The 13,772-nt window shown below is 37.9% G+C and overlaps 1 long non-coding RNA gene across 1 annotated transcript in view; it reads right to left on the reverse strand.

Annotated features, from left to right (window-relative positions):
- LOC141480592 (uncharacterized) overlaps nucleotides 1-12,250 on the reverse strand; it is a 415,328-nt gene extending 403,078 nt beyond the window's left edge. The window contains exons 1-2 of the long non-coding RNA XR_012464445.1: nucleotides 11,663-12,250; nucleotides 10,838-10,991 (exon numbers count right to left, since the gene is read on the reverse strand). This is a non-coding gene — a long non-coding RNA (uncharacterized lncRNA). The remainder of the gene's footprint in view (nucleotides 1-10,837; nucleotides 10,992-11,662) is intronic.
- Nucleotides 12,251-13,772: the final 1,522 nt, after the last annotated feature.

A 13,772-nucleotide genomic window follows, 5' to 3' on the forward strand; every position in this document is an offset into this window, starting at 1 on the left:
GAAGAAATTGTTAGAAAAACTTCACGACAATCCATTGGCCGATCATATGGGTATCTTGAAAACATATAAGAGGGTAAGTGAGAGGAACTTCTGGCCAAAAATGAAGGCTGATGTCGCCCGATATGTAAGGAATTGTATAGTCTGTGCTGCTCACAAGGTGGAGCAAGGGCCCCCGAAAAGGTTAATGACAGCACAACCCCGCGCTACCCAGCCTTGGGAAGTTATTGCTACCGATTTGATGGGACCTTTTCCCAGATCGATTGAGGGCTATCGATTCATCTTCGTGGTCTTGGATACGTTTAGTAAGCTTCCGTTAGTGGTTCCTCTTAGGTCTTCTAAAGCTTTTCCAAACTGATGAAAGAATATGGAGTAAAGATTCGATATAATGCTTTATATCATCCTCAGGCTGATCCATCTGAGCGGTATAACCGGACGCTGAAGACAATGATGGCGACTTATGTCTCCGACAACCATCGGAAATGGGATGAAAATTTGGCTAAACTGGCTTGTGCCACTAGGACGGCTGATCACGGGACGATTAAGCAGAACCGATACTTTGTCAATTTTGGCAGGAATATGATTACCGATGGACAGGAATTTGCTCGCAAGAAGGTACTCGGAAGTATAGAGGATGAAGACCAACCATCTGAGTCTTCGGAAAGTAGGACTAAGTTGATGCAATGTGTTTTCGAGGACGTTAGGAAGCGGTTGGACAGAACACTGAGAGGAGATATAATCTCCGTTGTCGCCACGAAGAGTTTCTTCCTCATCAATTAGTTTGGCGAAGAAATTTCGAGCTTTCGGATGCAACGAACTATTTTTTTAAAAAGTTAACTCCCCGATGGGTAGGTCCATTTACTGTCAAGCGTAGAGTATCTCCATGGATGTATAGCCTGGTAGATGAGAAGGGCAGATACAAGAGAGTATGGAGTATAAAAGATCTCAAGTCGGCTAGCGCTGGTGAAAATTTACCAGATTAAATTTTTTTCAGGTTAGGGGGGTGCTGTGACGTATCAAAAAGGTTCGTAAACAAAATGCGGTCACTGCCAAGTCCTGCCCTTCTCGCCCCAATCCATTCCCCACCATCCACCTGATTAGCATTTAGTGCGATTGGTGTTTAAATCACGATATTGGGAAGTGCGTTCCGTACAAAGGTGGTTTGCCCACAGCGATACAAACTGATGGTTTTTTTTTTGGAAAATCTTGGTTATGATTGGAGTTAGATTGTATTTAGACTATGGTAGAGTGTTGCTTCATTTGCTTCGTTAGGATATAGTCGGAATTTCTGTTATTTGGGTTCAAGTGAGTTTTGGTATTCGTAAAGAAAACGCACCTCTATGAGTAGTACGAAAGAGATCCGTTGGTAATACTACTCAAAGTGTCACGAAATGGACTTGGAAAGTGGGAGGTTTCCGGTTCGAGGACAGTCTTGGGAGAGAGTTGGTGAAAGAAGGTGGGAGAAGATTCGTCAGAGTGAACGACTGAAGTCGTTACGAAATATTTCATATCCAAAGATATCTGCAGGTTTCTAAAACCATCCTATGTTGGGGATTATCTGGATTTATTTCTGCGTTATAGTCTGAGTGAGGCGTTGTGGATTGTGAAGACGTCGTTTGATTGTTTTGGAATTTTGGGCAAATGGCTCACTCAGCACTCGATCAGAGGAAGGCCGGATTTGCTCCGGAAGCTCTTTTGGAGGACCATATCCGTTTTTGAGAGACTGAATCCAAGTGTCGAGGTCTAGTTGGAAGACAGGGATACTTTTCTGAGAGTCGTGCGTGCTGTTTTCTGTCCAAGCTTCATTTGGGAGACTGCCGATCCAAGATCCTACCCCTGCACGATTTGTTGGAGGTTCCAAGATCCAGCTATTCCTGTTCCCCCCCCCCCCCCCCCCCCGTTAGGACCATCAGGTCCATCCGGATTCAGATAAGTGTTAAGGGGTTATTACCCTGACATAATAGTTCATTACTCATAAATCAGATATCTATGTTTTGTTTAAAAAAAAAGGGGCCGTCACCCTGACACTATAGTTCATTTCTATTTTGTCAAGGACGTAAAACTGAGTTGCAGGTATAATAAATATTAACTTGTGAAATATCTGCGGAAAGCAAAGAACTACTGAAAGTATACAATTTTGCATTAAGGTAACCACTGCCAATGGATCCATTCGCCGTCGTTCGCTCATAATTTGGTGTCTTCATCAAGGTATTACATTCCGTATGGTATAATTTCATTTCCCTTGCAGTATTTTTTTTCTATTGTATATAGATAGTTTAAACGTTCAGTTTCATATGTTAATGCATTAGGTACCGAGAGGAATAAACAACCTTTAAATTCATTTTTAGTTGCCCTACCTATATAGACTATTTTATTCGTTGTAATTCAATTGAAGATACATGTGACTCATTTGTGTAAACGTTGCGATGTGGCACAACATGAACAATTGAAATTTTTGTGTCCTTAACTGTACTGGTTGTCCCTTGAAATTTTATTTAAATATACAGGGTTATATTTTTGGGAATTGGCTTTTCCTTTTCTGATTTCCTAGTTCTTTAGAAAGAAGCTAAGATAGAAGCTGCTGTGGAAGAAAAACCTTGTAACATTTTTTTCTTCTTCCCCTTTTAAACTGGGGCTTGAGACTAGTTACATAACTTTGTGACAATACCTGATAGTGACTAAAACAAGGTATAATATATATAAACACATATAGTGTAGACTATAATTCAGAACAATGGAATAACAAAAGATTTGAAAATGAAAACTTATCTTATACAGGGGGTGCGATTCATTTTACACGCGTGACAGAAAGACAGTAGAACATTTGAAATAGGCTGTTGATCGTAGGGTAGGGATGGTCGAGTATTTACGGAGCAGGTATTTTGTCATTGTTCCACGATGATACTTGTATGGAACAGGTACCCGAGAGGCGAAAAATACCTGTTCCATGTGTTCCGAGAGAACGCGTTTTACTCTATTCGTCGATTCGATACTCGATATCCTTATTTTTTAACAGGCCACGAACGGTGTGCTGTTCGACTGGCGCGTGTATCTAGCGCTGTGGCCAAGAGTATTGGAGGTAGTACGAGTATTTTTTAGGAACAGGTATTACTGATAATAGGTGGAAGTGGGTAGCGGGTATAACAGTGACAAAGTATGTAAGTATCATACGGCGACGGTGTTCAGTCACAACGATGATCTCCCGTATTAGAATTTAGAATATGAGCACATGTTTAAATATTTCGAAGCGTTGCTTTAGATTATTTTCGAAGCCAATGTTTATTTACAAATATTGACTGATGCTATTATGAAAATAGAACTCTGAAAATTTAATGAAAAATATTTTTGAAAAAGCGCTTCGCATCTTAGCAAACATATGAAGGATAGGAAATATACTAATGAACAAGGATATGAAAAATCAAGTAGGTACAACTGAAATAAAATTGTAATCAATTATTTCATAACTCTCGAAGTGAAAAACAAAATATACATGGAGTAACAAAAAACAAAATGAATAAATAAACTCTGTATAAAATAAATAATTGAAAATTACCTGAATGATTCGATGCGTTTTGCCTCTAATTGCCTCTGGAGCAGAAGTTAATGATTTTGTGCAACTGTATTTAAAAATAGCAGTTGCTCCAATTTCTGAGAACTCAGCCTCGTTCTTCTCTCATTTAAAATATTTCCAACTTTAGAAAAAAGCCTCTCACAGGGAACAGAAGTCGCTAGAACACAACATCTTTCTCTTACTAGTTTACCCAAAAAAGGGTACTTATACGTATTTTCTCTCCACCATTGAAGAGGGCTCTTTTCTCGAGCCAAAACATCATCATCAAAATATATCTGCACTTCTACGATAGCTCTGGAACTAGATGTATGCTTTGGACTATTTTTTGTTACATTTTCATCAAGCATGACCCATAATGAATACGAATACACTTTGGTGGTTGACGCTGGTTCGGATTTTTCAGGAACATTCGATTTCAGGTTTCCTATAAGTGCTGTTTTATCAGGAATATTATTCCTGGATATCATCTCAATAACTAGTTGGATAATTTTTTTTTGCACTTTCAGCTGCATCTGAAATCTTGAAAGCATACGATTTGAATCTTGGATCCAGCAATGTGCAAAGAGCTAATGTATTGCTACGCTCAACATTTCCTAATCTGTTGCGTATTCCCCTCTCCAATACATTAATTATTTCTGTATAAGTTTTTTTGGCATTGTGATACCTGATTGTTTCTGGTAATTCATCAATTTTGTGTTTGATGAAGCACTTCTTCTGAAATAGGTCACTATTGATTTGACTTTATTTATCGGGGGAATAACTGATTGAAGTGCATCAGTCACAATAAGATTGAGAGTATGAGCAAAACATCCAAAATGTTTCCATCCCAATTGCACTTGCAATGCATTTGTTATGTTACTCGCATTGTCTGAAACTGCCATTATGATTTTTTTTTCTAGTCCCCATTCTTTCACAACTTCACCTAATTTTTCGGCTATATTGATTCCAGTATGGCTCTTTTCAAAAACAGAACAGCTCAATAAAACAGATTTCATTGTGAACTCTTCATCAATATAATGAGCTGTGATACCCATGAAATTTTCATTATTAGCAGAAGTCCAGCAATCTGTAGTAATGCACACGTTCAGAACATTTTTCATTTCATCTCTGGCTTTATTGAGATGAGTCTCATAGAAGGCTGGAATCATTGAACTGGAAATTGTGTGCCTATTTGGCAATTCATAAGTCGGATTCAGGGCATGCACGAATTTTCGGAAAACTTTGTCCTCGACGATACTGAACGACTGATAGTCAGTTGCAAATAAATTTAAAAGTTCATCATCAATTTTTTTCTTGGCACTCATTGTTAGTTTTTTCGGGATATAGGCTGTTAGGGTTTCTTGTTTCCTCTTTTTCATAGGATTTTCAACTGTGCTGCAATTTGATACAAGAATCCCGGACGTTGACGGTATTTGAATATCGTCAGCCTTCGAGAATTCATCAATTTTTTCTGAATTTTCAGGGTATGGACAAGATGTTTTTTGTGTTCCAGGAAGACTAATTGTTGGATGCTTTCGGCTCAAGTGTTTCTTTAAATTGGAAACAGACGATTTGTAGGACAATATTTGCCGGCAGACGGTACATTTGGCATTATAAGCATCAACAGCAGAAAAAAAAATTCCAATTTGGGCTTTTCTTATTATTATCCGACATGATTGGGAGGAAACTAGAAATATTCTCTGATAAACTTGTACAAGACACCGTGCGCTCTACTCTTTCGTATTTATTCTGACTTCTGACAGTTCTGACTCGCTATTAAAACGAAATGATACCAAATTACTAAATACCAAAACAAGTGGGAACCTAGAATACGTGAATCCGGTGAATCGTTCGTAGTTCGTAGTGGGGTACGTTTACGTACAGCCCACCCTCACGTGATTACGATACCACCGGTAGTAGGGAGTACGAGTGGAAGTGAAACTGTTATGTTAGATCTGTTCTTGGCGCACGGCGCACTCGGCGCAGCGGAACAACAAGTATTTTTGGAACAGGTATTTGTAACAGGTATGCGTCTGTCACTGGAACAGGAGATACCTGTTTCAAAAAATATATTGGGATCAGCCATCCCTATCATAGGGAGCTTGTGATATTATTTCCATGTAAAACATAGGAACTCAGAACCGAAATTTTGTTAAACGTAGGGAAAAATTAAATTTTATAAGACATTGGTGAAATCAACGGTTTTATGTTCTTTGGAATGTTTTATTCGTTCGCTCGAAATTTCAATGAGGGGTCCAGAGTTCAAAGTACCTTCTTTTATTGAGCACTACAGGAAAATCCTTAAGGTGCTCTCAGACTGGTGGATTCACATTGGATTTGAATCGCTGATGGAGATTAAATTCATTTGGAAAAAGGTTCTCAGGAAGTTTATTCCACATAAACGCAGTTCTCCAGATGAAAGAGTTGTTAAACAGTGAAGTTCGAGGTGTACTGAGTTGAACCTCAAAACGATGAGTAGCCACAGTCTGTCGCATAGTTCTGATATGTACGCTCTTGGTGGAATCAAATATGCCAAGTCACTTGAAAGTATCTATAGAAGAGAGACGAATCTCCTTTCTTCGATGTTTCAGGCTATCAAGGTTGCACGTGATGTTCGTGTCTCCAATCAGGCAGATGGCTCTTTTCTGGATGGAATCTAGCAACTTCAGGGTATGTTTGGGGGCAGAGCTCCATACATGAGAACAATACTCTGATCTGGGCTTTATAAAGCATCAGAAGTTGGTGAGGTGTGTATAGTTTTCTGGTTCGGAACAGTGTTCCAAGCTTTTGAGAAGCAGTCTTTGCAATTCCAGCGACATATTGGTGTCCACTTTAACCTCCAACAAACTTATCGAAGCAGAAAGCGGAATTGTCTGACCTGATATCATTATATCCGGTTCGGAGACATTTATCTTCTTGGAGAAAACCGATGCCTGGGTTTTTGTGGCATTGAATTGAACCTGGTTACTTTCACCCCAATTCGAAATGACTTTTAGATCCTCATTAAGATATGCAACCTCCTGCTGCTGGTGAAGACGTGGCCCCGTAGCCGATGTCCTGGAATCCAAATTGAATGACGAGACAAGTGTGCCGTCGTCAGCAAAGCAATATATTGGATTCTTGGTTTTTTGCAATAACTCATTGATATACAATCAAAAGAGGGTTGGAGACGATACGGATCCTTGCGGAACACCAGCGTTGATGGTAAAAGTATTCGAGAAATATCCATCGACGGCCACTTGCAGGGAACGTTCTTCCAGGAAGCTGGAGAGCCATATACAGAAATGATCCGACTAGCCATAGCTTCAAAGTTTGGCCAGTAAACCCTCATGCTGCACACGGTCGAAAGCCTTAGAAATATCCAGCGCAACAGCTCTTGATTCTCCATGTTTCTCGATAGAAGGTCGCCTGTTGATCTTTGTTTCTGAAAACCATATTGATGATCACTCAAGATGTTGAAGTCTTCCAAATATTTGAGAATATGGTAGTTCACGGCTTTCTTCATGATTTATGATATCACTGATAGCAAAGCGACTGGTCTATAGTTATTTGGAAGACTTTTTTGTCCTTTTTGGAAATACGCTGAACGCGAGCAATTTTCCAACAAGAAGGAAAAACCCCTTTTTTGTAAGACAGGTTGAAAAGTCTGCAAAATACTGGTGCGAGTTCATTTGCGCACTTTTTAAATACGATGTACGAGTGTACTTCATCAGGACCAGACGCCTTGTTGATATTGAGCTGTTTTAAAATTCGCCTGACTAGACGCTGTCGAAAAGTAATTTCCGACATTGTAGATTTTAGTGTGGGAATAATAGTGGATGGTGCCTTTCCCAGAAAAACAACTGTGGAGTGGGACGCAAATTGTTCAGCTAGTAGATTTGTTTTTTCTATGGATGTTGTTGCAATTGAACCATCCGCTCGTATTAGTGGTGGAATTGTAGATTTCGTAAAGTTCTGATTAACAGCTTCAGCTACCGACCAGAAGGATCTAGACCCGTTGGGTTTGGCAAGCAGTTTATCTCTAATTCTCTGATTGTGAAGTTCTTTGCTTTCATTTATCCTAAGTATGCAGCTGTTGCGAGCATTAACAAACCTAGTTCGGTTTTCGGCACTGGGACTTTTGCGCCATTGACGGTATGCGAGATTTTTGGAGGCGACAGCTTGTTCGCAGTTTTTGTTGAAACAAGGTTTGCCGTTAGAAGGTCGTTTCATTGAAAAAGATATATATGCATCCATGTATGATAGAATGACTTCCGTGACTTCAGAAGCACAAGTTGATGGATCTTTATAGCTGAAACAAACATCTAGCCAGGGGAAATTTCGGAATGGTCTTGAAGATCCTCCCATTCAGGTGATCTGTAATGCCAAACTTTACTTTGTTTTCCAGTATTCCGGAGCCTGAAATTATAATTTTCAAGAATTGGCTGATCCGAGCCTCAAAAATGAAAAAATGTTGGATAGATAATTGAGAAGCCTATCAAACAAGATATTTCAAGACCCTCTATTGCGCCTTTGGTCAGTTAGCATCATCAGGAGATGCATATGATAAAAAATCTCAGATGTATGTAAATATAACAAAAAAAGTATGATGCGTTGAAACAGTCATTTTGAACACTTCAAAAATTCATATGATTTGCCTTGTAATATGCCAAATTATCACGATAATCGCTCCAAAAAATACTGTTACGAATCTGACCGATATGTCGGCCAGCGAACAAACACATGACATCACCGCAAAAGGAATGCAGTCGGCAACCGCCGATTAAACTCTAGTTGACTACCGAAAGGACTATAGAATTCTAGAACGATCCTTACCGATATAAAAGGCCGACTTCTCGTCCAGAGAGGGCAGTTGAATTCAGAAAGTGAATCGAGTGGTTAACAATGAATTCAAATAGTTGGAAATAAATTAAGCGTTAGTTGCTAAGTTTTAAAAAAAATCTGTTTAAAATCTGTTTTTTCCGTTAACCAGCTGTCGCACCCCTACGAACGACAACCCTCAGAAGTCGAAACTTGTGCGAGCTAAGGATTAACGAGGTCTTACCTTTTAACGTGTGATTCCTAACACGGGTAGGACGATAGCATGTGAAGATCGATCGTTCAGACTAGGGCTTGAACTATCGACCAACACGGCAGTGAATTCGAATGAGTGAGCAAAGCACCCACGCCGAACCGCTTGGCTACCGACTGTTGTAAATAAATTAGTTTGTGATAGTGAAACATTGTTGGAAATACATTTTTTAGGACAGTTAATCCTTTAATTTGCTACAACTGGTGATCAGAAGTGGATTTTTAAAATAAATTTGTGAGCTCTTGGTAGACAATCTTTGTATTACGGTGAAATTGACTATAATACTTATTTGTTCGTGCAGAGAGACTGGTGATTCGTTGTGTTTCGCGAAGTGAACAGTACAGGACTACGGATACATAAACTGATAGACATTTCTCGCGAAAAATAGACATGTGTGGACATATTCAGTTTTGTGGAAAATATACAATAAGAGACAAAATGCGTTCCAGGAAAGTGCGTCTTGAAAGTTGCCGAATTGAAGCAAGAATTTGAGGAGAGAGCTAGATTGTTCTGGAAAGAAATCAGTACTTCATAAGAGACTGTGGGATAACTTGACTCAAACAGGAGAAGATCCCGAAACATATTTATTCAAAGTTTCTGGGGGTGATTTGAGTTCAATAATGAACAAACTCGATGGACTTCAACAAAATTCGGTAAGCCTTGAGAAAAAGCTTCTGGAAAATTCAAAAAGCTTGGAAGATAAATTTCTAGAAATTTCAAAGAGTTTGGAAGACAAGCTTCGTGAAAATTCGGTGAGTTTAAAAGATGAACTTCAATAAAATTCGAAGAGGCTGGAGGAGAAGCTTCTGGAAATTTCGAAGAGTTCGGAAGACAAACTTCTAGAAGATGCGGAAGGCTTAAAGAAAGAACTTTGTTGTGTGGCGAGTCTACTCGAACAAAGGATAGGAATCATCGAGACAGAGATGGACAAAATCAAGAAGGAAATTAAAGGGGAGATCAAAGATGAAGTCAGTTCTGAACCAGGAAAGCTCTCCATCAAGCCGCCCCAGTTCGATGGAAAAACTCCTTGGGCAAATTACCGCCGACAATTCAATGCTGCGGCCAGAGCGAATGGATGGAATGCAGGAGAAAAGGCGGTAGCATCAACATTGACGTTGCGTGGAGAAGCAACGAATATTTTACAATACATAAAAAATATAGCGCGACGAGACATTCATTTTTGTACGTCTTTAAAAAAACAAAAACATAGCTTGACAGAAAAGCAGCAAACCGTTATTGATCGAAGGGAAATTGAGACGTCATTCGACGTCAGCGAGTGATAGAGAGAAACAAACATAGCGGCTTCGTTAATAATTGTTGAATTATGGAGGATGCTTGATTCATGGAGAAAGAAAAAGAAACAAATATTATGATGTGCCGAAAGAGCGCCTGCAATAATAATTTATTGGAAATGTTATACAGCGCGTACGGAGACGAGGGAATTTTGAAATTATTCACAGCAAAATTATGTCACATAAAGTTTAGTCAATTTCTTGCGTTAAAGTTATGTGAGATTTGTTCTCGTTTTGATTTACATTGATTTTTAGTTTTCCTCTTTATTCTAATGATTTTTTCGTCGACAATATTTAATAAAATCTTCGTCTTGTCCATGTGAATGATTTGAAATGAAACATCGGCTCCGTTTTTCAAGAAGTTTCTGATTGCATAATGATATATTTTTTTTTGTATGTTGTTGTTGTTGCATAAGCATTTATTGATTACATTATGTACAATATTATTGCGAAATTTATTAACGCTGGCGCCATTACCATCTCGTCCACACATACTCACAAGAATCATATACATATATGAAAATGAACAATGATTTGGGAATACAGTATTGTTTCAAAATGTTGTGGTGGGTACTCATATTTTTTCCGTACTTTTCGAATCGAATATGTGTAGTTCTCAAGAGAAATATAATCTTCCCGTGAATGGTACACTGCATTCCGATTCTCTGAGTTTGATTCAATGACAAATATGTGTAATCGCTGAAAACTCTTTCACGATTCAGGATAAATGTTGTTTAATGCTGGAAAAGCCTTCAGTTCACGATATAATTTTTCCAATTTCAAATATTTTCGTTTCATGTCTATCGAGATACCTGATATACCTATATTGCTGGTACAAAGAAGACATCCTTTCCGTCGAGACTGAATGGGTGATGGAGTATGTCAATCTGAATTTGATGGCCCCGGACAATTTTAGCTCATGCTTACCTTTCTGTGAATGATGTATGTAGAAAATTCATTTAGACAAGGACGAATCGTGGGATCTTGATGGAATTTTCTCATGACTCTAACACACGAAATTAGATATGTACTTGGATTGGGACACAGCGGTGAAGAAACTTCCATTATGTTTCCTTGGTACCTACAAAAAATAATTCATTCAGAAAGAGATGACGAAATTGCATTTGAATTATTATATGGTCGACGTAATACCAACACAGTAAAAACAACTCAATGTTCTACTTTAACATTAAAAAAATCAACGACAAATACTCCCCAAATAACAAACAAAACATCCAACACCCCTCAGACTAAAATAAAATACCTTTGCAATGTGAAAATCCCAGATTTTATGTTTTTGGCAAAAGCTTCAGAATTTCTAAATCACAGACTATATGTAGGTTACAACAAATATTTATGGAAACTGGATTTGACACCTGCGAAACCTGAGAAAGTTGCTGATTATATGAGTGGAAATATTTCTGTTCAAAATTTAGCAGACGAAATAAATGCATTCGATAAATTCAAACGTGAATAATATGTGGCAGTATTTTCCAGCCCATAGAAATCAAAGAAAATCATCCAATTCGAATAACATCTGATATAAATGTGATATTCCAAACTAATAGTGGAAAAGGTTACATATTGTATGATAATAAATCTTACGTGGAATGTTTTGAAATACTAGGTGTAATAACAACTAGAGGACGGATTTCAGATATATTTCCGGGAATTCCAGGAGATATCACAGGTGCTTTTCGATATATTGATGGACACATATATTTTTGCAGAAAATAATAAAATTGAGTTTACCCGAAAAATAGTTGAAGCTGGACAATTCAATTGGAATTTATTCGGTGTTCCATGCTCTACAGAAGGACTTTTGCATCAGCTCAAAGAATTCCTGAAGAAAATTACATCCGTCTATTAATAAATTACTATTTATTTCGCAATAATATTGTAGTTAATGTAATCAATAAATGCTCATGTAACAACACACAAAAAATTATATTATTATGCAATCAGAAACTTCTTGAAAAACGAAGCCTATGTTTCATTTCAAATCATTCATATTGTAACGTTCTTTACGCGTTACGGGTCACTTTGACGCCGAGTTCAGGTCACGGGTTGCCTCGGGCGCCAGCTTTCGGCGTGGTGTGTTCCACGTGCTCCGGGCAGCGTCAGTGAAGAAGGTAATACACCAGGGGTCACTATGGTGTTGACTAAATCAGCTGTAGTACGGCAGGCTTCAATTGCCGTCCTGGGTTCGACTCCTGGGTATCTGCTGCTTTTAGTTAGAAGTCAAATGAAACAAATAAATCAAACGTTATCAAAATTATTTAAACACATCAATACAGGTATCAAGATAAATCAATCTATTACTATTTTCACAAGCGGAAGAAAGCGGAAAAAGGTCACGCATTCATCATGCCAAGCATCGACAGGCGGTTAAAAAACTACGGCAAACGGTGCGCAAGCACAAGTGCTAAGCTCATTCAAAGCTCTTATATGAGGATTCGTGATTCTCAGTTCAAAACGGATAACTTGCAATATACGGTGGTATCAACTTGAGGGGTGTTTGGCACACGGCCCTCGACAAATTATAACAACAATATAATGGTACACCCCGTATAATAATTAATCAGAATATGTGGTGTTCATTACATGGCAAATGTAAAATAAAATCAGTTTATGGTATTCGGTATACGTCAACAATATCAATATCAAAAATACATATATTCAACTGAAAGACAACGATAAAAATAAAATAAATACAACAATAAAAATTAATTGGCGCTCCGGGGCGACTTCATCGATTCCAAATAAAATAATCAACAATATCAATATGAAGGGTTTTCAGCACACGTCCTTCTTCAAAACAAAATAATCAACAATATCTATATAAAGGGTGTTTTTCACACGGCCTTTAATATAAAACGGTCAGTTATATGTCGAAATATCAAACAAACTGAGAAACACTACTTTTTATCCACTTATTTTTTTTTTGTCTACAGGTTTGCCTTTATTTACTGGAGCTCGGACTCGAACGGAGCTGGAACTTATGTTGGGTATTGTAATGAAGTTGCACTGAATTTAGTTTTGTAAAAACGACAACATAAACTTATTTATTCAATAAAATACAGATAGAAATGTGAAATTGTAACGGGTTAAATTCGCGGTAAATATGTTCTCTTTGAAACTTTGAGTAAATAATACTGTATTCTAATATCACGCTTCAATTATCAATTCGACCATATCATCTCACCCGGTAGGTATTCGAAGAAACCAATTCTTAGTAGAGAAAATCGTATTTTCCAGCTAACTCATACTTGAGGATATGATTTGTTAAAAACATTTCCTAATTCATATTGAACGTGGTTTCGAATGTTTTCTTTTAGACTAATTTACCTGGACTATGGTAATTAGTTGAAATAATGAATTTTCTATCTCGGATTGGCCAACGGGCTACTTAAGTGTCAGAGATGCATGCGCGTTTATCAGTGAACTTTTTCAAAATAGGCGAGAATGCAATTCCTTCTGCCGGTCGAGGTCAAAATTCCTTGTTCTCGATGATCGTAGCTGGCAGCCATTGACGAAAATTTTAAAGGGCTCGTGGAATAAAAAGTTTGTGATAACAACTCCGTTGGAGGTTTACATTCCTGAGTCCGAGATTAGTGGAAATTATGCCCTATATTGAACTTATGATATTGATGGTTGTGGCATTCCACTCTCTTATTGAGGATTAGAAAATTTTCATGTGAGTCGGCATTTCTTTTATTTCATTATGTTCACTTATTCACCAGGAAATGGGATTTCATATGATTTATCTCTCGTAGAGTTCGGAATTCATTCTTTAAATTCCATCGAATTTTTGCCGGAACGATTCCAAATTAGAGAAAAAGTAGTTATTCAGTGTTTTTTG

This window comes from Leptinotarsa decemlineata, unplaced genomic scaffold, assembly GCF_025532065.1.
Source record: "Leptinotarsa decemlineata unplaced genomic scaffold, Ldec_3_MD MMD2_P_RNA_scaffold_9, whole genome shotgun sequence".
In the NCBI taxonomy this organism is placed as follows: domain Eukaryota; kingdom Metazoa; phylum Arthropoda; class Insecta; order Coleoptera; family Chrysomelidae; genus Leptinotarsa; species Leptinotarsa decemlineata.